Source organism: Bos taurus, chromosome 11 (assembly GCF_002263795.3).
Source record: "Bos taurus isolate L1 Dominette 01449 registration number 42190680 breed Hereford chromosome 11, ARS-UCD2.0, whole genome shotgun sequence".
Lineage (NCBI taxonomy): Eukaryota > Metazoa > Chordata > Mammalia > Artiodactyla > Bovidae > Bos > Bos taurus.
Window position 1 is genome coordinate 95333993 of NC_037338.1, and position 22025 is coordinate 95356017.

At 56.0% G+C, this 22025-nt stretch overlaps 1 protein-coding gene across 4 annotated transcripts in view; it reads left to right on the forward strand.

Annotated features, from left to right (window-relative positions):
- Positions 1-22025, forward strand: part of NEK6 (NIMA related kinase 6) — an 86233-nt gene that overhangs the window by 18894 nt on the left and 45314 nt on the right. Inside the window, exon 1 of one of the 4 annotated variants that reach the window (XM_015473581.3) lies at positions 3172-3294. The gene's annotated coding sequence lies outside the window, so the exon portion shown is untranslated. 4 annotated transcript variants of the gene reach the window in all.

Below are 22025 nucleotides of genomic sequence, written 5' to 3' on the forward strand. Positions count from 1 at the left end.
CTGGAGCTGTCTGGGCATCGTTTCCACAGAGCATGAGCCTAGCTTAGCCCAGGAGCCCTTGCACGCCCCCTCTCAGAGCCAGGTAATGCCAGGGTGGTTCCAGAGGAGATGAGTCTGTCCCAAGGGGCTGGGCGCACCCCTCCCACCCTGGTCCCTCACAGGGCCCAGCACTCACTTGGGATGCAATCTAAATATTTTTGTCTTAAAGGGATGAATGAGGGTGACTGGACTGACGCGTTAGTTACTGTCTGGGTGACTTCATGTGCCCGGGTGGGGTCTCATTTCATCATCACCAGAACCCATTTTTCAGCCGAGGAGACTAAGATTCAGAGAGGTGAGGATCGTGCCTAAGACACCCAGCAGAGAAGCCTCGGCCTGCTGTTCATGAGATGTGTCTGGCCCTCCACTCTGGTTAGAGCACCAGCCCCTCTACTTGTTAGCCTGTCCCTCTTTCTTTAAAAACTATTTATTTATTATTTATTTGGGCTGTGCCGAGTCTTAGCTGTGGCACATGGGATCTAGTTCCATGACCAGGGATCGAACCCAGGCCCCCTGCACTGGGAGTGCAGTCTTAGCCACCGGACCACCAGGGCAGTCCCATAGCCTTACCCTCTTGATGCCAAGCTCCCCAAGGGCTGGACCTGGCTGCCCAGACCAGGTCCATGCTCCCTCCTCCCTCTTCCTTTCCCTGAGCTGTGTTTTCGCAGGGGAAGGCAGTAGCCGGGGCAGGTGGGCCTCCTATGTGCCACGCACACCCTGAACACTGCCTCCACGGTCTCATTAAACACGGCAAGTGAGCTTCTTAAGGAGGGCTCCCTCCCCATTTTCACATCATGAAAAGCGAAGCTCAGAGAGGCTATGAAACTTGGTCAAGATTTCCCAGCTGATAGGTGAAGGACCCCAGCTTTAGATTCAGGGAGGACAATCGCCTGCTGAAACAGACCTGCTGGTGGAGAACGGGTGGTTTTTTGTGGGCTGACCAGGGGCGTGGTGATTTAGAAGGCTTGACTTTTTCAGCGGTCTAACCTGGGGGCGTGATGACGTCAGAGGCTTTCTCACCAAGAAAGAGCAGGGAGTCCGCTCGGGTCAAGCAGGGTGACCGGGGGCTCCCGGGGCAGTAAGGCCCCCAAACCACACCAGTCTCAACCACCTGCTCCAGCGTTTCCCTTTCTGGCTTCAGTTGCCCTACTGATTATTTGCTAAGCAGTTTGCTGCACGATCTGATTTAATTGTCCCAGCAACCCCATGAAGCCTTATTTGTTCCACTCCAGCCCGCTTCTCAGCTGCGTTTCCCTCATAGCACTTATTGAGTCTGAAATGGCCGCGTCTGTTTGCTGCTGTGTCTGGATCCACCTCTTGACCACACACCTCTAGAGGGACAAGGCTCTCTGCTTTGTGCCTCAGACAGCCCTTGGCTCTGTGAGCTTCTCAAGAAAAGCCTGGCAAATGATGACGGAATGAAGGAACCTCGTTTTCTTGGCCCGCAGAGCACAACTCTGTGCCCTTGGTCACCCGCCGGGGCAACGTGGACCCCCTGCCCATCGGGGGCCAGCTGGGGCCTCTCTTGCTGACCAGCCTTCAGCCTGGAATTCCAGGTGTGCCTGGATGCCCGCAGGTTCACGCCGCCCAAAGAAACTTTCAGACTGCGCCTGTGGCTTTGGATCGGCTCAGAAAAAGCGTGTCCTGTGACTGCTCAAGGAATCTGGGCATTTAGCCCAGAAAAGAGTGTGTTTCCTGGCTTCCTGAGAGCTGGGGCCCACCCTGCCCCTGGCCTGGGCGTGTAGAAGGGGAGGGAGGGAGAGATGGACACCAGCCCTGGAAAGGCGAGGACGTCTGGCCTTATCATCTAAAGCTCCTGAGACTGTCCAGGCAAGGCCACCCCAGCACGGTGGGGCAGAAAGTTTCCCCAGCGTTGGGGGCATCTCTAAGATGAGATTAGCACTCTCGAGTTACTGGAAAAGAAACATTCCTTGAACTCAGACAGCTTGTGATCCCCAGCGGCTCTGCTGGCCACCTCACTGGTCACCACGCGGTAGTCGTGGGTGCAGTGGTCACAGAGCTCAGGGTGACTGGCCTCCACTGGGTCATTGGGCCGCCCCCTGGGGCCAGATGTTTCGAAAGCCACTCCCCGCAGCGCCAGGCATCTGGCCTCTCCCTCCAAGGCTGGGCGCGGGTTTACGAGGTGTCTTTGAGGAAGGCTGGAGTCATCCGGCCCGTGATGTCTGCTCGTTGCATAATTTCACAATTCGGTTTTCTTTTCACAAGAAGGGTCAGTGCTTCTCTCTCCTTCTCCCTCCTCCTTTTTCCTCTTTTATTTTCTTTCCCTCTTGATCCTCCCTCATTGACTGGCCCGGAATGCCTCCGCCCTCTGGCTGGGAGATCACCGAGTCCTCAGAGGAGATTAACTGGAATTACCCACAGGTTAACTGGAATATACTTGTCAAGTCTCTGAGATGGAGAAACCTCCTTTTTGTACTCAGCAGAGAGTGGAGGAGGCCAGCCTCCCTTTTCCTCAGCGAGGATTTAAAAAAGTCACCCAGGAGGGGCACAGCGGCTGGAATTTGGTTCCCAAACCCCAGACCCAGGCCAGGTCTGGGGCTGTGCAGCTGTCTCACTGATCCTTGGTGACGTGAGAAACTTAAGGACAGGCCTGGCCTCAGCTGCTTTCTTGTGTTGGGTGTCCTTTTATGCAGGATGGTAACGACAGATAGAAATTATATTCTAGATGTCAGACAGCACTGGCAACCTTATGTCCATCTTCAGAATTTGGGAGGATCTTTACAGGCCTGTGAAAGCCCTAGGCCCATGCTCAGTCACTCAGTCGTGTCCGACTCTTTATGACTCTGTAGCCCACCAGACTCCTCTGTGCATGGGATTTCCCAGGCAAGAATACTGGAGTGGTTTGCCATTTCCTCCTCCAGAGGAATCTTCCTGACCCAAGGATGGAACCTGTGTCTCCTGCATCTCCTGCCTTGGGGCAGATCTTTACTGCTGAGCCACGGGGGAAACCCATCACTAATTAACTTCCTCTGAAGCACCCGAAACAGAAGTAGAGTCTGAAGGAGTCTTCGACGCCTGGAGAAGCCGGGGAACCTCAGCTGCAAGTGGAAGGCCAGCTGTGCTTGTGGGGCGGTGGGGGTGGCGGGGAGCGTGTTGGTTTCCTTGAGCTGCTATGACAAATCCCTGCCAGTGGGGTGGACTGAAACAATAAAAACTGATTCTCTCACAGTCCTGGAGGCCAGAGGTCCAAAATCAAGGTGTTGGCAGCGTTGGTTCCTTATCGAGGCTCTGAGGGTGAGTCTGCTGGGTGCCTTGCTCCCGGCTTCTGCTGGTTACCAGCAGTCCTTGGCGTTCCCTGGTGAATACACACACCTCTCCTATCTCTGACTCTGTCGTCATGTGGCCGTTTCCCTGTGTGTCTCTGAGTTCAGGTTTCCCTCTGCTTATAAAGATGCCAGCCATTGGATTTAGGGCCACCCTAGTCCTGTGTGACCTCATCTTAATTCAGTTGCGTCTGCAAAGACCCTGTGTGAGTTTTGTAGGGATGCTGTCTGACCTGGCACAGGGCTGAGGGTAGGGCATAGCTGAGCCATAGTCCTCTGGACTGTCTGTGGCCATTTGCATTGGGTTAACCAGGGTACCCAGGGGTCCCGCCAGCATTCCCATGGAGGAGACAGATGTGCACAAGGACCCCAGTTCAGGAAGGAGAGTCATAACCCCCAACTGTAAAGACTGAGAAACCCTGGAGGTGACCCGGGCAGGGGCTCGCTGACCCCAGTGCTCTGCATCCTGGACTTGCTGCCCACAAGCATTTAGTCCTTCGGTGGCACCAGCCCAGGTAGCTTAGAGCCAAGAGCCGCTCCTCTTCCTGCACGAGCCGCCAGCCGTGGCCGGGCTCCCCCGTCAGGGAGAGGGGCCCCTCCCAGTATGACAGGGCCCCACCACTCTGGGTGGTGCATGCCAGTGTGGCCTCCGCCTGCTATGTGGGTAAAGGGCAGCCCGCAGGGCATGAAGGAGGGATCCCAGGCTCTTTTGTTTCCCCAGGGACTCTTATCTCTTTTGGCAAAAGCCCTGTGACCAGTCGTTTCCGGAGACACGTCCCAGCCTGACACCTCCTGGCCAAGTGATCTTGAGCAAGCAAGTCCTGGGCCTCTCTTCATCTCTCTTGGCCTCTCCCGGGCAATAGTAGAGTTTCCAGCCGGGCCCGTTTCTGAATTAGGGAACACTGCATGAGAGTTTGTAACAATCTTTTGTGAATCTTTCTGGTTCCTAGCACGGAGCCTGGCACACAGTCGGTGCTCAGTGAATACTCAGCAAATAGGAGAGCATGTCTCGGAGCCCAGAATGTACACTCCGTGGCCCTCCTGAGTTACAGCCCCAGAAGGGTCTCTCGAGAGGGAGATTCTGTAGGCATTTCCTTCCTCCTGTCTGTGACGGTCACCGGAGATGACCAAGGCAGGGGTGGGGAGGTTAGCGTACGGAGGCTTGATGCTGCTGAACTGTGATGGGGGCTTTCATTCATCACATAACTCATTGAGTAAAATCATACCTCAACTTGGTACCATGGGTGACAGAGTGTGCAAAAGAGCCTGGAAGAGGAGCCTGGAGACCCGAGTTCTGGTGCTGGCTTTGCACGCCTTACCGGCTCTCTGCGCTCAGGGTCGCTCCCCCCACCTCCCCGCCCATTTGCAGAGCTGAGGCCACGGCTGTCGTTAGGGCCTCTGTCCCACACCTAATGCTGGGCCCATCCAGCTTCCAGGCCTTTGCACAGGCTGTGCCATCTTGCCTGGAGTGCCCTCCCACTGCTCCTCCGCTCAGAGCAGCTTCCTCTTCTGAAGAAACAACCCCCCATTCTTCGGGCAGACTGCAAGACGCTTCCTTGTGTTTCCACACTCTGGGTGTGCAAAGCAGCAGTCACACTGGCTTGTAGCTGTGTTGGCTTGTGAGACTCCTCTCTCTCTCTCTAAATGGGGAGCCCCACTGAGGATGGACACTGGTTCCAGTACCTGCTGGTTGATTGAACAAATGATTGAAGGTCCTTGGGCCCGTTACTTCTCTGCTCCAAGCCTCAGTTTCCTGTCCTTCTGCTTTCAAGCACAGGAAGTGGGCTGGTAGATTCTTTGGGGGGTTATTCTTAGTTCTCTGGTGAGACATGAGACCTCAGATGAGTGGATTCAGGGTTTTTCCTGCTCCCAGGAATAGAGCAGTGCCTTGGCAGTGGCTGTGAGTGTGTTTGATGAATGACTGCCTGCTGTTGGTGCAGTGGTAGAACACTGTGTGGGAGATGTTCTGGATTCTCCGTGCAACATTCCCGCTTAGTGGATTCCAGTGTCTTGGGAAAGCCTAGATTGCGGCAGCCTAGACGGCATGGTCCTGACTGCCGTTGCGTCAACCTTCTCCACCTATCCCTCCGCAGGGGTTCTCCCCACTTTTAGAGGGAAGCGTGTGTGCTTCCTCTAAACATTCTCTGTCCAATGCCTGAGACTCCGTATGCACCCGCCCCGCAGAACTCCCCCTGTGCGTCCTTGTCTGGCTGGAGCTCCCCTTCATAATGTGGACGGCAGGCTCCGCCGGGTTCATCCCCATCTCCCAGGCAGGCAAGGAATTTCAACCTCCACCTTTCCCAGCTGTGGGAATCGGCACCTCTGTGAGCCTCAGTCTCCCCATCTGCAAAATGGAGATAGTAATGCCACTCTGGGAATGACCCGGCGGACCCGAACACGTGACACAGCACGTGGCTCGGAGTGGGAGCACGTTCTCATCATGAGTGCGTCTTCCTGGAGAGATCCGAGTGACACAGAGATCAGCAGTCTGTTTGTCGAAGCCAAAAAATGTCCGTTGTCTGAAGAATTCTGTTTTGGAAGACAAGCCCAGGTTTTGGGTCAGAACCTTATTCCCTCAGGAATTTCACGGTTGAGCATCCAGACAGATTTTATAAGCTTGGTGACCACCCAAGCCTTTGAGCCTTCCACGTGGATGTTCCCAGGTCAGGCTTATTCGGGAATCTCTTGCCCAGCTGGGCTGCTTGTCGCGTCGGTAGCATCATTTCCAAAGAGCAGGTTCTGTCTGGCTGTGAATAGATGTTTTTCTCTGTCTTTCTTGGATGTCTGAATGGCAGTCTCCCTCCTGCGGTCCCAGAGGCCGACCTGAGTGTAAAACTCCAAAATGGACATCAGAGCAGGGTCATCCATGCCTGCTCGGACTCTGGGCCCCCAGTGAGCCTCAAAGAGGTGGGTCAATGGCTGCTGTGACCTGGGAGTTTCCTGAGGGTCTCCCGGGGTGTGGTTATAAAGGCTGCTGAGCAAAGTGAAGGAATCAGAGTTCGTGGACAAGGTAGCAGCTGAGAGCAGCAGGCAATTTAAGAAGGATGGCTCGGGGTCTCTAGAAATCTGCCTTCTGGCATCCAAGACACAGATGCAAAGCCCCTGAGGGCAGGAGGGACTCTGGTGATATGCCTCCTGCAGGCTGAGGGCTTTGTGCTCAGTGGTTAGAGCCACAGTACCTGAGTTCATACCCCAGTTCTTCCACTTATGCTGGACAGCACACCTAACTTTTTGTGCCTCCGTTTCCCCCTTGTGTAAAATGGAGCTAATTATGTACTATAAGGGGGTCAGGAGATTAACCTCACTTAAGTGCATTAGAAGAAGGCTCAGGGCGTAGTAAACTGTTGTTCAGTCACCAAGTCGTGTCCAAATCTTTGTGGCCCATGGACTGCAGCATGCCAGGCCTCCCTGTCCCTCACCTTCTCCCAGGGTTTGCCCAAGTTCATGTCCATTGAATTGGTGGTGCCATGCAACCATCTCATCCTCTGTTGCCCTCTTCTCCTTCTTCCTTCAGTCTTTCCCAGCATCAGAGTCTTTGCCAATGAGTATCAGTAAACTGAGGCCCTGAGAGAGCAAGGGGTTCATCCGTGGTCATCCAGCAAGTCATCGAGCAGCCAGGCAGAAACTCATGATTCCTCATCTCGTGGACACTCCCCCCCCTCCCTCTGCCCCCTCAGTCAGACTGTTTCAACTCGCCTTCTGCAGAGGAAATCGCGTGACCCCCTCAGCCCACAAGAATTCAGACTGTACAGAATTTCGGAAACCTCTTCGGGCTGGCCAGGGGCCTTGTTGCAATTCCATTCAGCTGCTAGTTCTTTTTCCTTCCCTTTTTTTCTTTTGAAAGCTGCAGAAGCTTTCCTTTTCTATCTTCCCAAAGAGAAAAATTAACCTTCTGGCAAAGGAATTTGAACTTAGGTACCTGCTCTGTGTCTCTGAACCAACCCCTGCCCTCTTTCTGAGCCTCAGTTTTCTCATCTGTAAAATGAGAAGAGTTCCCTCCCCCCACCCCCCGCCTTGGCTGGACGGCCCCCACCTGCCAGCGGGTAATTGCTCTGGGGACAAGTGAGCTGAGACGTGCCACCCAGAGCGCGGATCCGCGTTGACGGTCGGGTGAGCGCTGACTAAACTAAAGCTGGTGACGCATCCTTCTAGGAAGTGAGGTGAAACCCACCAGAAATGCTGCCCACTTCCGCCCACCTCCTGGTTGCAAAGGTTATTTGAGTCATCAGAGTTGCCTGTACTTTTCTCGCTGTCTTGTTTCAGTGAAATGCTCCTCGGCCCCTCTGGGCTGATGCCCGATGGCCAGGACTGTCCCATCTGCAGACGTCAGGACCGAGGGGCTTGGCGGGCACCCCAGCCACAAGCTCTGGAGGCTGCCAGCCCAGGGGGTGAATCCCAGTTCCCAGGCTGGTGACGCCACCCCTCTCTGAGCTTCAGTCTCCTTATCTGCGAAATGGGTGGGTGAGCCCCACCAGCAGGGTGAGCTGGCAAGCCCCAAATAGGTGGACGGGAGACCCCACTCATGCTCTCTTCTCTTCTGCTTAAGAGGCCCTGGCTCTTCTGGGCTCCGGCTGGGGCACTGGAGATGTTTATAGGCCCGAGTCCTCCCTGACTGTGGGGGACAGAGGGACATTCGGCCAGGCCAGGAAGTCTGGAGGCAGACCTTCACCCATCAGGGCCAACAGCAGCCTGAGTGCAGCCCTCTCAGCCTTCCAGTGGGGAACCACGGGCCCAGGCGGGGAAGGACCCAGAGCAGGGAGGCCGTGGAGCCTAGACTAGAACCCGGGATCCTAGACCAGGAGTCCCTTTGCCCTGGGCTCTCCTGGCACCATCGGGGGCCAGCCTGGCTGAACCTGGGAATTTAGAGATGGGTGCCATCATGGGCCTGGAGTGGAATTGGGACTGAGCCCTATTTTGATAGGCCCTGGCAGGGCCCTCAGGCAAGTCATGTCCAGCCCTGAGCCCCTATTTCCTCATTTCAGAAAGAGGCATGTATCCTGCTGGGCCCACCTCTCAAAGTTGTCCTGAGGCTTCATAAGATGGTGTGGGTAAAAATCCATCTGCAGACCAATCAAGAACTGTCCAGATGTGAAGAATTTGATAATTGTCATCTCATGGGGCTTTTCTGTATCCCTGTCCCTCAGTGCCTGGTACAGAGTAGGTGCTCGTTAAGTGTTGAATCAATGAAGAACAATAGGTATCATTTATTAAGCACCTGCTATATACTAAGCATCACCCAGGGAACTTGCTGTGAGGTGCTGTAATCCTCACAACAACCTAGGATTGCAGGTATGTCCCCATTTTACAGATAAGAAAGCTGAGGCTTAAAAAGTAAAGTCATTTATCTAAGGTCACGCACAAGTGGAGTGTGAGGAAGTCAGGATTCACACCTGACTCTGAAGTCCGTGTGTCCTTCCTGATGCTCACAGTGGCCTGCTAGGTCACCTTCTCCCTGGGCTATGCTGGTGTTTAACAAATAGGTCCCCAGGCCAAGGGGTGGTGGGGTGGGAGGGAGAGGGATTTGCACAAAGCCTTGATTTGTAGCATTTGCCAATTTCCATGGAATAAATATCCTACCATGCCTGATTGCAGGCAACCAACATGATAACTGTCTCACAGAACCCCTGAGAATATAGCAAGCAGCCCCCCACAAGCCAGTAGTCATGGCTCCAGTACCCGTGCACCCCTCCACTTTGCAGCCCCTCCCATGTCCAAGGAAGGCCACCGTGTTAGCAGTGCCCCCTCTGTGGGACGACAGACTGGAACCAAGCAGATGGCTTGGGTGGGCATACCTAGACCCCTCCCCACAACCCTCTCCCTTTAGAACCCCTAGAGCTCCCTGGGGTCTCAGTATCACACAAAGACTTGGGGAGAGGGGGATGGATGAGATGCGAAAGCTGATCTGTAGCACCGAGACTGGAATATTAAGGCCTGCCAGCCCCACCGTGTGCAATATTCCTGCCAGGCCCGGAGCAGAGCCCTGTAAACGCTGGGATATAATGGACAATAAAAGTCGCTGGAAAATAGTGAGTCTCCTAGGACCACTGTCATCCCTGCCACACGCTGCTTGTTGCAACCACGAGCCCTGTGATCATGAGGCACGATCGTCATGTAAATATATAGGGTCTCTCGCCAGCCATGGGCCAAGATTTATTTTATTGAGACAGTGCGGGGAGGGAGGCGGCTCAGGTTCATCGTCCTGGTAACTTTGTAAAATGCTTTGCCATCATTTCCAGCTTCCTGGAGAATACAGCAGGAGCCAGTGTGATCTCTCCCATTTTCCCCCAAGGGGGGAGAATCCCTAGAGGCGAGGTCACCTCCTGCCTCATTCACAGGTCATGAGATCAGGGACCCCTGAGGAATGAGGACCAGCCTTGTTGTGACAGTCGGTTCACAGAGTGAGTTGCCGGAAGTAATTGTGGGAACATTGCTGTTGAATGAGCGCTGGTTCTTTATGGCGATAACGGTAATCATAATAGTAGTAACAGCCACATTTGTTGAACTCTTGTGTATGCCTTGTCCTGCTAGTCCTGAGCTGCTGGTGTTCCACCTGCGTATCCTCCACTTTGTCCTCATAACAACCCCATGAGATGGGTCCTACCCGGCCCCTGTTTACAGAGGAGGGAACTGCACAGAGGTAGCCCAAATTCCTGTGGCTGGACAGAGGCAAGTGCAGGATTTGAACTTGGGGCTGTCAGAATCCAGAGTCTGTGCTGGGCTGTCTCACCTCACTTCTGGGCCCTCGGGTCCCAGATCAAATGCCACCTGCAGATCCCTGCAGCCCCCTTGATTGGCCCAAGTTGGAATCAGTGGCCCCTGCTTTGATTCTGCAGTGTAGTTAAGCACTTTGGTCTGGTTCCCCCACGACCACAAGGACTCAGGCCTACCTTTCCATCCAGGCTCTGTCTCTCTCCAACTGGGACGTGTCCGGTGAGTCATGTGACCTCACTAGCCTCAGTTTCCTCATCTGTCAAATGGATGCACTGTCTGCCTTGTAGGGTGGCTTTGTAAGCACACATGCACCCAACGCCCCTCAAGGATCTGGCCTGCATCTCTCATCTAACAGGTGCTCTGTGTGTGGATGCCCCGTGTACACATTCCACCTCCATGGTTGTGTGTCTGAGAGCCAGGAGGCCTCTGAGCCGTCTCCCCACATGGCTGTGACTTGTCACGAGGGAGCGTGACTTGTGGGGAGGGCAGTGTGCAGGGCCTGGGGGTGCTGACAAAGCCGTCCAAGGCCAGAGAGAGAGTCCCTTGGCAATACCAGACCCAGATGGTCTGGTTTTCCTCCCAGACCTGAGCCTGGGATTAGATAGAGGCTCCCAGAGCTCAGATACAGTCCGCGCCAGTGAGTCGCAAATCCTCCGTCAGCCTCATAAAAATTGTTGGCCCATGAAGAGCCCTCCTAAGACTGCAGAGCCTGACCCACCATGTTGTAGGTGGGGAAACTGAGGCCAGGAGATAGGCCATGACTTTCCCAAGGCCATGTGGCCCTTTGAGATTCCCAAGTGAGTCCTGAGCCACCACACCACACCCGGGGGCTCAGAGTGGGATTCACCCTCGAGGAGTTAAAAATGGCCGCCTAACTTCCCAGGCCAACTCAGGGACCGCTGGGGTCCTGGGGGTGGAAATGCGACACAGGAAGGTCCAGGGCCACACCAGAGATTATGTGCTGGCCCAGAACTCCTCAAGGGGTGGCAGGACTAGAGGGAGGAGACACTGTTGCCCACAGACTGAGCCACACTGAGCCACACGGAGGTCATGTTGGAGGTTCATGGTGACCCGGGAGGCTCTGAGAGTCTGGGGACCACTGGGACTATGCCCCTCAGCACAGCTCCGCCCCCTCTTACGAGTCCCAGGTGGACAGGTGGGGGGTGACTGGCAGGGCATATGTGCCCACAGGCATGGAAACTGATCAGAGCCAAGGTGGACTTCTGGAAGGTTCTGGCTACTCCAGTCAGGAGGAAGAGAAAGACTCCCACAATCTGTGTTTCTCCAGGGTGCTAGTATGTCCTAGATGAGCATCCTGGAGGGCATTCCTCTCCAGCAAACAGCAGGCCAGAAGCAGAAGAGAAACAATGGTTAGGCAGAAAGTGCCCAACCCGAGGGCCTGACTGGCCTGTCTGGAGCCTCTACAATGGGTGCAGGCGGATGCCTCCCAGCTCGCCGGGTCATGAAGGACAGTCCTCGAAGGGGTGCCCCATGTACCGGGGCTCCGCACACCCGCAGACCTGTGGACAGCTGGCCAAGGGCCCAGCCACAGCCATCCAGGGGGCCGACACCTGGCATATGCCCGACAGTTGGACCCAGCTGATGGGGAAGGTGCGCTGGCAGGTGGCCGAGCCCCGGTGCCAGGATCCGGCTCCCTGTGTCCTCCGGGGCCTCAGCTGCCATATGCCCGTGTCAGTCCCAGCGGTGGAGCTGCAGATGGGGCCCAGGGTGGAGCTGGCTCTCATTCTGGAGAAGGAGGCAGGTGCCGGCCACGGGAGTTCTTTTCGGAGACAGAGGGCTGGAGCGGGCCTGGAGGCGTCCCTGCCTTCTCTCACGTGCCTGCAGGTCCGCCAGCCTCCATGCCTTTGATCCCACTGTGTTCTCTGCCGGAACTCCCCTCCCCTCTGGTGCCAACCCTGGTCATCCTTCCAGGCCCCCCCGGACTCCACCTCACTTAAGGAGCTGGCCATGACCTTGCCTGGTTCACAAAGTGAGGGTCTATCCGGCCTTTCCTTGGGGGCTGTCTTACTGCTCTGTTCTGGCTTGTGGTTATCTGTCCCCGGGTTGCTGGGTGCTCTCCTGCAATCCCATAAGAGCAAGGGGGTTTCCATCTGTCTGGTCTTGGGGTCACCAGTGGTCAGCACTGGCCCTGAGCAGAGACGGCAGCTGGAAGGACGTGTGGAAGGAAGGGAAGGTGGGAACTCTGAGCTCTCAGTTTCTGGACGCACGCAGCCTGGTTTGGGAGAACGTGGGGCCAGAACGTAAGGATGTAATGACACTGACTCCATTGACTGGGGCTCTGTCATGTGTCAGGCCCGGGGCTGAGCATTTCCGAGTCCTGTAATGTAGCCCTCCACAGTCTGGGGCGCTGTGTACTCTTGGCGTGTCCCCGTTTTACCCGTGAGGGCCCGGGGCCCACGCAGCTGGGGCGCGGCCAGAGCCAGGACTTGAACTTGGTGCTGCTGCCTACCAAGGCTCTCATCTCTTAGGCAACAAGTCTTTTTGGCTTAGCTCACAAAAGAGAGATTAGAAAGTGTTCAGCTTTTATTTTTTTAATTTGTTTGGCTGCGCCAGGTCTTCGTTATGACACACGGGTCTAGTTCCCTGACCAGGGATCCACCCAGACCCCTGCCTAGGGAGCGTGGAGTCTTAACCACTGAACCACCAGGGAAGCTTCTAGAAAGGGTTACACTTTTAAAGAGACAGCAAGAATATTTATGGTTCTTCGTGTTTGCTGGGCCCCAGTGGGAGTGGGTGAGGATGGAGCACCGGAGCTGAGGGCAGGACCCCTCTTCCCTCCGAGGCTGGTGTAATCTCTGTGTCTGCGGTCCCGGTTCTGGGTTCTGGGTTCTGGGTTGGGAGTGAGGGGGTGGTGGAGCCTGCAGGGCAGATTCTGCTGCCTGACCGTGTGGGTGTGGAGTGGGTTTAGGAGGCAGGTCCTGGCCAGGCGCTGCCACAGCTGTGTCTGTGGCCCTGGGCCAGTCTCTTGCCCTCTGGTCCCAATTTCCTGGAGAGTAAAATGGGGGAATAGGACCGAGCGATCCCAGAGTGGACTCTGGTTGCATTCCAAGTCCCTCAGCTTCGGGTACACAGGTGCTCTCTCTTAAGACTGACTGGTAGCCGCTGCCGTCAGATTCCTGTCCCTGGTGAGCAGCGGGCTCCCTGGTGGCAGTGACAAGTTCCTTTCACCACAGAGGTGGCAGCCGGAGCTATTTTTGGAGCAGCTCGTGGTGGGGGAGTTTCCTTTTGGCAGTGGCTGGGGATGGGAGTCTTGGGCAGGGGAAGTCCCGTGCAGAGACCAGGCTGGCCCCTCTTCCTCCACCAGCCCTGGCACGGAGAAGCCACCCAGATCTCCAGAGGTCCTGGGACCGTGTGAGCATCTACCTTTCAACCCCGAGCCGACACCTTCCCGGAGCTCCTCAGGAGCCACTTTGCAAGGTACTGGCCTTTGCCCTGCCTCCCACTGTCGGGAGCCCCTCACCCTCTCCAGCCCCCTGGGGCTGCTCTCTTTGCCCTTGAGGGTGTGCCTAGCGAGTGACAGGGAGGCCCTAGAGACCTCTGGGGCCTGGGCTCACAGAGCACTTGACCTTGGCTGCCTCTCTGCCACCGCTGTCCCCTTGACCACACACCTGGTGGGGACTGCCAGTGGGCCAGGGCCATCAGCCTGGCATGGCCTCTGTCACTGCCCAGGTTGGAGGGGTTCACACTGGGTGATTCCGGACTTTCCAGAACTCCCAAGGTTACGAGGGAAGTGGAAAAAGTACTGATAACTCTTCCCTCTCTGGTGTGGGTTTTGGCTTCCTGGGCCCTTCCTGATGTCTGAGCAGTGAGGACTCCATGGAAGTTTCTTCTGCTGGGAATAGCCATCTTTTCAAACCTTAAAATGAGAGCAGGAGAGAAAATTAGGGGAGGCCAGGGGTTGAAGAACTTCCCCTGTGGGATTATGGATGTCCTCCTGGGGCCCAGGGCGGGCTTTTTACAAGCACTGAGCCTCCATCTCCCCAAGGGTGGCTCTGTTGGGCTTCCCCCTCAGCTGTTGGTTGGCAGGGCAGTATCCGTGGTCTGAGACAGGACACAGGGCCAGAGGAACTTCTGCTCTTCCAGGCTTCTCCCTCCTGCCCCCCACCTCTGTGTTTATGTACTAGATCACCCCCCGCTGGGGCCACAAGGAGAGTGATTTCGTCTCTGCCTTTGAAGAAATTCTCCATTTGAGGGAGAGGAAAACGTGGGAACAGGCAGTGATGGCATAGAGACCAGGCCAGTGGAGACTGGGAGTCACTCACTCACTGTCTGAGGGAGTCCAGGAAGGCTGCCTGGAGGAGGTACCCTAGTTTGTGCCCAGAAGGAGGATCCAGGTTTGCCAGGAGGCAGTTTATTCCAGGCCAGGGGAAGCAGAACCTACCAAGGCCTTGAGGAGAGAGCAAGTTCGTTTCCATGGCGGATTGGGGTCCTTGGGATGGTGGGCCTGCCCAAGGGAGACCCCCAGCTCCACGGTCTCCAAGGATGGCACTGGGCAAATGAGATTAAAACCCAGACTTGAGAGAGTCGGAGCACCTTCTGACACAGGTGCACGCTGTTTCCCAGCATCACCAGCTTGGCAGGTCACTTGGCTTTTCCACTCCTCGGTTTCCTCATCTGTAGGAGGGTGGTGCAGACTCATGGGGGAGCATGCTGGAGTGCTCCAGTCACTCCCCGGTGCAGAGCACGGCTGGGCAGATCTTCCTTCACCACGTCCTGGCGCCAAAGGCCTTCCCGGGGAAGAAACCAAATGCCTCATTGCTCTGAGAGATGCTGACGGTTCCTACATTTTCTTTTGCTCACAGAATTGAGTTTTATTACCGAAGGAGGAAAAAGTAAAAGGTGATCGGGAGCCTCCTTGATTTTAAAAAGGCTCAGGAAAGCCCCGCAGTGCAGGCATGGTGTGTTTTCAATTGCCTGGTGACCTCTGCCTGATCTGAGACCTCGGGGAAATCTGAGCATGGAGGCAGGTGTTTCTTGCTTGGGGCATCAGGAGGATGCAAGGAGCCCTGCCTCCACTGACTGGTCAGAATTTTACTCAATCAGCTCCCACTGGACACCCGTTTTGTGCCTGGTCCTGGGCGAGGCCTTGACGGTTTAGAGATGACTGCTGAGCTCAGTCCCTGCCTTGAAAGGCCAGCAGAGGAGGAGGGCAGAGTGACAGAGGGAGCAGTTTGTACCCAAACAACTGGACTTTAGGGGAGAAGCCTGTGTGAAAGCCGTCAGATGGGGAGGGGGGCCTGGTACAGCTGACTGCCCCTGGGTGCCTACCCCAAGGGATCCAACTGTGTCCACTTTATGGATGCGGGAGGGGGTGGAGCTTTCCCAGGGTCCCACGAGAAGTCTGAACCTGATTAGGGCCCAGAACCCAGTCCTGATACAGGAGACGACCTTTGCCTCATGGGAGGTCCTAGGTTCCAGGCAGAAGCTGCAGTGTGGAAGGACGTGGAAGGTTCAGGTTGCTGTGTGGTTGGGATGGGAAGGTCCTTACGTGCAGGGGCCTGGGGCGGGGTAGACTTGCAGGACAGCAGGCCAGCGCCAGCTGGACAGAGTTTGGGATGCCTCGCTCAGGAGTGTGGGCCTCTTTCTGGGGAGTTGGTTTTTTTTTTTTTTGGGTGGGGAGCAGCAGGTTGCGATTTGTGTCATGTTGAGGGAGGGAACCTCTCTTGATGGGAGATTGGGTCATCAGGCAGAGCCGACTCCAGGGACCCCACTGAGAAGGGCCCAGGCCAGCAGAGGGCAGGGTCTCTGGGTGAGTGCAGACTTGTCTGGGGAAAGGACCAGCAGCCTAGATGAAGCCCAGGTATGGGTTGTGAGAGAGGGCGAGGCATCCCTGGGATGAGCCTGCATTCCCACTGGCTTCCTGGGCAGACAGGAGACCCCATTGCTGACATGGGGACCCAGGGAAGGGCAGGTGAGTCCTCAGTGCCTGGGACTTTTGGTAGTCGGGGTTGGGAGCTCTGGAGAGAGGCCCTGGGCTGGAGAGAAATGGGGGTGAGTGGTGGGTGAGGAGATGCAAGCCAGAAGAGAACGACGGGGTGGGGGTGCCAGAAGGAAGGTGAGCTGAGTGGGCAGAAAGGCCCCATTGCTGGGTGGGCACTGCATTGTCCCTTCAGCCACTGGCCTCCAGGTTCTGCAGGCCCACCCTGTGGGGAGACCCCGCTCCCCTGAGGAGGGGGCTTAGGGACCTCTCTGCACAGGCCACACTGCCCTTCCAGGGGCTGCATGTGGCCCCAGGTCTCACAGAAGCCAGCCTCCTGCTGGTCGTGGAGCCATGGAATCTGAGTAGTGAGTGTGACTTTGGGGGTGGGATGAGGGGACCCAGGACCAGTCGGGAAGCCAGACACCGTCTGTGGCTCTTCCCCTGCAGCTCCCCGGCCCCTGTAACTCTGGCCTGAGATTGAGCTGCTTCCTGTCAAGTGATGAATGGGCAACGTCTCCTTATCTCAACCCCAGAAGAGAAGGGGGACTGGGATGGGGGAAGCAGCAGCCAGAACCACACCCCTGAGCCGGAATTCATTCATTCCCTCCCTCACTGTCCAAGGAAGTATGGACCAGAGGAGGCAGGCACACTTTGGTTTCAAATGTCAGTGCTGCCTGCTGCCTGCTGAGTGACCCTGGGCCCGTCACGTAACCAGTCTGAACTTTCGTTTCCTCCTACGTGAGTTGTAGCAGCCCCCGCGCGGAGTGGCTGTGGGGTGGAACCAGGCGTGTACAGCTCTTGGCATGTCCCTGGTGCGCACACAGTGAGGGCTCCACTAGCGTGGGCTGTCATTAGGACCGGTCCCTGTGTGGGGGGCGATCCTTACTGCCCAGGCCTCACGCGAGGACACCGGGTCATCAGTGGTGTCCCTTTCCCTTTTACTCGTAGCCTCCCTGGTCTGAGGAACAAACGGCAGACTAAATCCAAACACCCATCTCCTTAGGGTCACGCCCCACTTTAGTAAGAGCCCTGCTGAAGGCCAGGGCGGGAGGCATGTGTCCAGGGGCTTTGCAAAGGCAGCCCCAGTTCTCGGAAACACTGAGGAGGGTGTTTGCTTTGGCAAATCACGTTTTCCCTTGGAGCCTTGGTTTCCTCATCTGCAAAATGGACCTGGTGGCACCACTTGGGATTCCTGGAAGATGTCAAATTACGTGGCCTGCGGAGGCATTGCTGTGGGTGCTGGCTGACGCTGAAGCTGGTCTGGCCTTGACCTCCCCAGTGGCCAGCCTGTGAACTGCTTGGCCTCCTGCTGGGCTTCAGAGTCCGTCTGTGTAGGGGTGTGTTGGGCCATGCGGGCCTGTGGTGCCTCTCCTCCCTCTGCCACCCCAGCAGTGGGCACCTTTCCTAAGCTTGCATGGCCAGCATGGAGCTTGCTGGACCAGCAGAGCTAGCCCCTTGTGCCCATTCTGGGGTCAGGCCACTCCTTCTGTGTATGTAGGAGGGTGGGGAGTCACCAGGTTGGCTTCTTGCTTTGGAAAAATGACTTGTGAAGCTTTTCACTCAGCTGGCAGGAATAGAGAGGGGCCTTCCCCAGAGAATGGGCAGAGGGTATGGCGTCCAGCTGAGACCGGGCCTCTGGGGTAGTCAGTGAGGTTCTTCTAAGGGTGTGGCAGCCTCTCAGCCTGGGAGCCACACAGGTCTTCACCAGCTCCACCCCCAAACCTGGGGTAGTGACGACCCTGCCCCTGTGGACACACCAAGAACGTGGCTCTGCATAAAGCCTGTGACCTGATTGCATACACGTGTGCACATGCACGCACACGTGCAGAGAAGGACAAGTGGACACTCGCTGTTCCCACTTCAGGGCTGAGGAGCATGATGAGGTGTAGACAGATACTGGCACCCCCACGACCCTGGCACACTCAGGCCTCCAATCCTGGCCCAAGCTGGGTCTTTGGTCTGAGCCTTCCTGGTGTCCTGGGTTGTTTTTCCTGGGAGAATAAAGCCTCAGTGAGCCACCATCGTCCACAAAGTGTGGTATTTGGCAGGAGGCGATGGAGGGACATGACTTTGCCCTAGAGGAAGTTTTAGAAATTGGGAGACAAGCGCCAGGCGACAGTGGTGGTCAGAAAGTCCTCTTGGGGAGCCTAGGAGCCCAGCCTGGAAGCCAATCCCTTCCAGGAAGTGCCCAGACTAAACCCACTCACCCACCTCCTTAGGGTCACACCCCACATTAGTAAGAGCCCTGCCAAAGGCCAGGGCCAGGAGAGCTTGTCAGGGGATTTGCAAAAGCAGCTCCAGGTCTTATAAACGCTGAGGAGGGTGTTTGCTCCAGAGTCACCCCAAAGAAGCCATGCAGTGGAGTAAAGAGATCATGATCTGGGGTCTAGCATCCCAGCTCTGTCTTTTACTGGCTGTGTGACCCTGGGCAAGTCCCTGCCCCTCTCTGAGCCCCAGTTCCCATGTCTGTCGCATGGAGTCAGGCCCTCCTCCACTGTCCGGAGGTGGTTAGTGGAAACGATGCTGGTAGCAGCTGAAGCCTCAGTGGACCCTCCTCTGTCCTGAGGCGTTTACGTCTGTTAGCGCAGTTAATTCTCAGTGACCCTCAAAGGTAGATCTTAGCCCCATTTTCCAAATGAAGGATTAAAGGCAGCCAAGCCAAGATTTGAACCCAAGGCGGTTGGGCTCCCAAACAGGCCCTGGGCCTTCCCCACAGAGCTCATCCCCATCCAGTCCCCGGGCACCTGGGGGACAGGCATATGTGTGAACCCAGGCTGGAGAGCCCTGGAAGTGCAGGGCTCTCACTCCCTGCAGAAGAAAGGCCCTCTGTGAGGTGGCGCTCAGTGTGGCCTGCGGCTCCGGGTCTCACATTCCACAGATTTTTGGCCCCTGACTTGGGCTTGGCAGCCTGGGCCCCATTGTTCTGCGACTTGGCAGGAGCCATGAGACAGGCAGCTCCTGGAGGTGCCCTGTGTGCAGAGTCCTTACCCTGCTCTTTGAGTCTCATCCCTTTGCCTTGATCTTTCTGCAGCTGAACCCCCTAACAAGGGGTTTCTGGCAGGAATTTCCAGGGGTATGAAAAAAAGTGAAAGTGTTAGTCGCTCAGTCGTGTCCAACTCTGCGACCCCATAGACTGTAGCCCGCCAGGCTTCTCTGTCCATGGAATGCTCCAGACAAGAACACTGGAGTGGGCCTCCATCCCTTCTCCGGGGGATCTTCCCGACCCAGGGATTGAACCCCGCTCTCCTGCATTGCAGGCGGACTCTTTACTGTCTGAGCCACCAGGGAAGCCCTGAGATATAGCCAAACAGGATGCAGATCCACTGAAATCCATCACCCTGGAAAACCCTAAGAGGCAGAGGCTGTCTTGAGCCTGGGTGGCGCTTTGGAGGCAGAGTAGGGTTCAGAGCGTTCTTCTGTAGCTTATTCCCAACATGATATTTTGTGTTCGCTCTCTGAGCCTGAGTCTCCGCCTGTAAAATGGGTCTTTCGACAGCCCAGGCTAAGTGGAAGAGATCTGGCACTGGATGCCTTGGAGAGAACCTTCACTTCCTTGCTTCCTCCCCATCCCTCCCCCTCTGTCTCCGTCCTCTCTGTGTGGTTCTCTCTGGCACTTGGGGGTGCTGTGACTTGCAGACTCCTTTCCTGGAACAAAGGCCCTTCCTCCTCACAGGGGCATGAGCTGCAGCCAGTTCTATTAGGTTCTGGGCAGAACCATTCTTAGGAACAGGAAGTTACCCCAGGGGGTTGGCAGACCAGGCATGCAGATGGCAGTACTGCATCCGCTCGGTGCCATCCCGAAGAGAGAGAGCTCTGGGGTCCGTGTGGGGGAATGGCCCCTCATGGCCCACCACCCCCGGGATCACCCCTGCCCACTCAGCACCGCCCCGTTTGTGAATTGGGGGGCGGGAGTTGTTCTGTGGGGACTGCTGGAAAGGAAGATGATGTTCTGCTGGTAAAGGCCTTGGGGGTGCAGAACCAGGGGTTTGGGGCAAAGATGCTGTCACAGGTCTGCACCCTGGCTCCGCTACATGTGATCTGGGCAAATCTCTTAACCACCCTGGGCCTCAGTGTCCTTGTCTGTTAAGTGGAACAGTAACAGAATCTGTCTCGTGGAGGTGATGTTAAGAGATGATGGGCTAATGGAGGTGAAGGGTATGTGGGCCCCAGCGTGATAAGGACACTCAGTTCAGTTCAGTTGCTCGGTCATGTCTGACTCTTTGCGATCCCATGGACCGCAGCACACCAGGCTTCCCTGTCCATCACCAACTCCCGGACTTCACTCAAACTCATGTCCATCGCGTAAGTGATGCCATCCAACCACCTCATCCTCTGTCTCCACCTTCTCTTCCTGCCTTCGGTCTTTCCCAGCATCAGGGTCTTTTCCAATGAGTTGGTTCTTCACATCAGGTGGCCGAAGTATTGGAGTTTCAGTTTCACCATCAGTCCTTCTAATGAATATTCAGGACTGATTTCCTTTAGGATTGACTGGTTGGATCTCCTTGCAGTCCAAGGGACTCTCAAGAGTCTTCTCCAATACCACAGTTCAAAAGCATCAATTCTTCGGTGCTCAGCTTTATTTTTACTCTTTTTGTTTATATTTTTACCTGTTGCTGCACATGGGCTTTCTCTAGTTGTGGCACGTGGGGGCTACTCTCTAGCTGTGGTGAGCAAGCTTCTCATTGCAGTGGCTTCTCGTTGTGGGAGCAGGGGCACAGGCTCAGTAGATGTGGCACGTGGGCTTAGTTGCCCCGCAGCATGTGGAATCTTCCTGGACCAGAGATCGAACACGTGCCCCCTGCACTGGCAGGCGGATTCTTAACCACTGGACCACCAGGGAATTCCTATTACTGTTACTTCTGATGAGCCCAGGGCCCCTTACTTTTGGGGCCTGTGTGAGAAAGGGGGTGAACTCCTGAGAGCCTGCAGACCACCTCTGGATACAGGTATTAGATGATCGCTACATGGGGACGTGGGAGGTGACGTTGACAAATACCTCCTAGGTCTCTGCCCAATGTGACTTGCCCAAAGTCCCAGCTGGGGAGTGACAGAGCCAAGCTATAAACCTAGGCCCGCTGGCCCCAGGAGGCTGAGTGGGGCAGGACATGGGAACTAGAGATGGCTGCGTTGTGGTTTCTAACCCACGTGGTCTCTGAGCAGGTAGGCAGGTGAGCGAGTCACGCGCGGACCTGGCCTGTGGGCCGCACCTGGTGCCTTCCGAGATAAAGACAGAACCTTCTTGCTGAAGACAGTTCTCCTCCAGCCTCCCCTCGGAGGTCTCCCTAAGGGCGGAGGACGGTGAACATGTCACCCCGAGGGGTCTAAGGGTGCAGCCTGAAGCAGCTGCAGAGCCTGCAGGAGTCTCCGGTTTTATCTTAAAATTCATGCGCATTTTACATTTTGTTCCCTCTGTATCCGGCTTATTGTCGCACTCATTTCCCTCCTGAGTAACAGCACTGCCTGGGGAAGCTGCTCGTGTTTATCTGTTTATCCCGGGGCTTTTCGTACCCAGGTCCTCACTGTGTCACCCAGGGCAAGGGGGTGGGGGGGTGTGCACTCCAGTGCAGAAGCCCAGACACAGATGGTTGGGAGGTGCTGAGAGGCTGGGGGCCCATCTGCACTTCAGGAATCCTCCTCAGAGGCCCTTGTGGAGGAGGAGACCCAGAGGTCCAGGCGGAGAGAAGCCTGGGCTGGGCCAGAGGCAGGGGGAATGGGGTGGGAGAGACTTCAGAAGTACAGGCACACCCTGTAATACCCTCTGAGGGACTCTCATTAGAGAAATGAGCAGAGAGCGATATCGAGAGATCCACCTCTTTGTCTACACATACACATTAGGATGAAGATCATAAAATGCCATGAAAATGAAAACTGATAATGTTTGTCGCTCAGTCATGTCCAACTCTTTGTGACCCCATGGACTCTAGCCCGCCAGGCTTCTCTGTCCTTGGAATTCTCCAGGCAAGAATACTGGAGTGGGTTGCCATTCCCTCCTCCAGGGGAATCTTCCCAAGCCAGAGATTAAGCCTAGGTCTACCTCATTGCAGGCAGAA